The sequence below is a fragment of the Nicotiana tabacum genome, chromosome 16, assembly GCF_000715075.1.
Source record: "Nicotiana tabacum cultivar K326 chromosome 16, ASM71507v2, whole genome shotgun sequence".
NCBI lineage: Eukaryota > Viridiplantae > Streptophyta > Magnoliopsida > Solanales > Solanaceae > Nicotiana > Nicotiana tabacum.
The window spans coordinates 40286927-40290415 of record NC_134095.1 but is presented as its reverse complement, the minus strand read 5'-3'; the positions used below and the strand labels follow the sequence as shown (position 1 = coordinate 40290415).

Below are 3489 nucleotides of genomic sequence, written 5' to 3'. Positions count from 1 at the left end.
TCACTTTTTAAGAAAAGTAACTTTGTTATTGTCTAGATGTTATCCACTAGTTGAATACATTAAAAATTTGGTAATCACGAAATGGTACGTATTGATTTGAACAACAAACAACTACAAGTGCAAAGCACGCGACACATATAAAATGCTTTGTCACCAGTGTTAGAACTAAGAAAATGAGGGGTTTCAATTGATCCCTTAGTCAGAAAATTATATTGTGCAAATAGGATGAATTATTTTTTTTTCTTATGCATAAATTGTTGAATCTCCCTTAGCATAAGGATAGCTTTAAATGTAGTGGTAAAGGAGAGGTCAACAATCTATATATATTTATAAATGAGGGACCTTAAGTAGTGATGTGACATCTCTTATTGATTAGAAAATGCATTTATCTATTATCTCAATTTTTTAGGAATTTAAATACAAAAATTTCAATTATTCAATCTAAAAGAAATTCAGTTACAACAACTGGAATTAGAAAAGGCGCGTCTCCCAAAATCCTCGAGAAACGTTTCAAACAAAAATTTTACGACTTAAACCCAACATTATATTCTCTTCTCCACATCAAATGGAAAATTTCCCCAACTATTGTGCAGCATCACTATGAAATTTAGCATTACATACTTTATAATTTTTCCTAATTTTCTTCCATGCCTGAATTACACCGACAAAGATCTGAAGGTGTGAATGAACATGTTTGGTTGATCTTTGACTTTATATGTATTTGTATTAATTTCCTTTTTTTCTTTCTTCATTCGCAGTCCTTTTATTCTTTTTCCAAATCAGAATGGACGTCCGATTCAAAAAGTGCTCAAGTGCAACCAGATCTACTCAAAATGGTGCATTTTCTCTCTATGCATTTAGCCTTCTAACGCTGTAATTGCTGTTTTGTTTGGATTTTCTCTGTGTGCTTCTATGGTGCCACTCCAGTGTTTTCGTTTTTCTCTTTACTCCTTTTCATTCTTTGTATTTACCGGGAAAATGATGGGTGTATTAGAGTTGAAGAAGGATCTAAATAAAAAAAGGAAGTATGTTTTGGTGATTTTGTCGGAGAGATAACGATAATTTTGGAGAATAAATTAGAGGAGGAAGAATGTGATTTGACTGATGGTAAGATAAAACAGGGTAGCTTATTGTTTCATTTTTGTCAGTGCTGCTCGGTCTCTCTCGGGGCTGATGTAGTGTACTGGCATTGACTTGAATCATATTATTGTAAAATCGCTTTACGAAAAGATATTATATTAAATTAGGCTCACACTCACTGAACATGTGCAACGTTCTTCATATTTCCAGCGTGTCGATGCATTTGATTCAGTCAAAATAACGAAGAAAAGGATGGTCCCTGAAAATGAGCGGAATATGCATTGCGTGTGAGTAGTTACTTTTATAACTTCATCTTATCATGTTACATGACAAGTTGAAGTTTGTTGCTATCATATTAATGTCATATGGCATTCATTTTAATAATTGCTCATCTAAGAACCAAGAGGAAAATAGTGCCTTTCATCATGCACTTGATCAATGAAAGATGAAAGTCGTTGTTCAAGGTCTGTTATTATTCTACAAGTTAATCAGTACATCTTGTTACTTTATATTTGGGTGTAGTATTCTTGTATTTTCTTTTGTTCTCCTATAGCTTTGTATGATTTTGTCTTCGCCGTTGCATCTCACTCTAACATGACAAAAATGTGAAAGCTGCTAATCACAACTTTAGAACTATTTTGTTGTAAAACTTTAAATTTCTATGCATGACTTTGGGTTCTTCAAGTTATTTGTTTTTAATTTAAGAAAATCAGTTTATAATATACAAGCTTTCAGTATTGAGTTTAAAATAAAGGACAGGCATACACACTTTTTCTCCCTACCCATGACTACCCTACTGTCACGACCCAAACTGAAGGGCCATGACTAGCACCCGACCACACTTGCCGAGCACCAACACACATTTCATCTAACCTTCATTATTATCTTTTAGGGCTGACGAGATCAATATAAATGGTAGACCTAGATCATGGACAACCAGCAATAAAATATGATGGCATGAACATACATAGCAGGGGATGACCAGACAATCAAGAAACTACATATAAGGTATGAGCTACCACGCTACTATGAAAGACTATACAACAAAAACTAGCCGACAAGGCATACCAAACTATACATGAGCCGACGTCTGTCTATGAGCCTCTAAAAGAACATAAGTGTTGCAACATAGCCGGAACAGGGCCCCGACACACCCATAATGTCTATAACAAAAATTGCATACCAAGACCAAGACAAGTCCGGAGAAGGGATCTCGCCAATCACCGCTGAACTGGACAGTCTACTGTGGTGGGGGAGCTGCACCTGCCTGTCTATCAGGACCTGCAGCACGACATGCAGTGTCCACAAATAAAAGGACGTCAGTACGAATAAAGTACTGAGTATGTAAGGCAAGGAACCATAAATACGATCAGTAATGTAAGCAAGGATAGAGAATATACAACCTGTAACATCTTAGTACCTCTGAGGGCTACTTACATGAAATGCATGATACATATGTATAAATACATAAACCTTTAAAGCATTCGCCTCTATGGGCATCATCATCATCATATCGTACCCGGCCATAATAGGCTCGGTAGAATCGTACCCGGCCACGTGGAGCTCGGTAAAACCCAACTGATCAGTGGTTGCACAATAGGTGCCGTACCCGGCCAACTATAGCGTGGCTCGGTAGAGTAAAATAGATACATATATATAATGCATGCTCGACTCATGGAATCACATTCTAAACCTTTCGGAGTGACGTAAGGTCGGTATCCTCTGTACACGTTATTAGGACTAACTCTTCACTATGAACCTTATAAGAATCAGGAAGTACCAACAACATTGATAACATAAGACTAAGAGAAGCAACATTAACATCAATCGTTCCATAAGAGGGAAAACAATGTAAGTACTGCTAGCTTCTAAGAGTAGAGTATCTTGGAAGATCGTTCATTACATTATGTACAATCGGAGTCGTGCAAAAGAAGGAAAGGGATAGCCTCACATACCTTGTATATACTGCCCCAATCTCAAGCTATGCAATTGTCAAAACTCCTTAGTCTACAATAAGAGAAACGATACTATCGTTATCATTTAAGCGTCATAACTATTATATATCGACCGCAACCTATTTTACGATGAAACGGACATCACCTCCCCTATATATATGACCTCACACCATTCAAAACAGTCACCAAAAAGCCCAAACAACATCAATAATAAACATATTGAGCCTCCCAAAATAGTCCACACACAGCCTAATCACTCCATACATACGACGACCACCGTAGTCGTGTCAAACAACCTGGAAATGTTACGAATAACTATCAGCCCATAACCCTACATATATATGGTGTTTCTCCATACCCTTACTCCTCCAAAACTCCATAAGATAGTAGTAAAATACGCAGCCCAACAACAACGCAAAACAGTCCACAAAACAATAACATTACTTCCAAGCCT

At 36.8% G+C, this 3489-nt stretch overlaps 1 long non-coding RNA gene across 1 annotated transcript; it reads left to right on the top strand.

The window, feature by feature from the left end:
* Window positions 1-395: 395 nt before the first annotated feature.
* LOC107785147 (uncharacterized) lies at window positions 396-1700 on the top strand. Its single transcript, XR_001647812.2, has 3 exons — window positions 396-678; window positions 759-836; window positions 1291-1700. It is a non-coding gene; the product is annotated as an uncharacterized LOC107785147 (long non-coding RNA).
* The last annotated feature ends 1789 nt before the right edge of the window (window positions 1701-3489 follow it).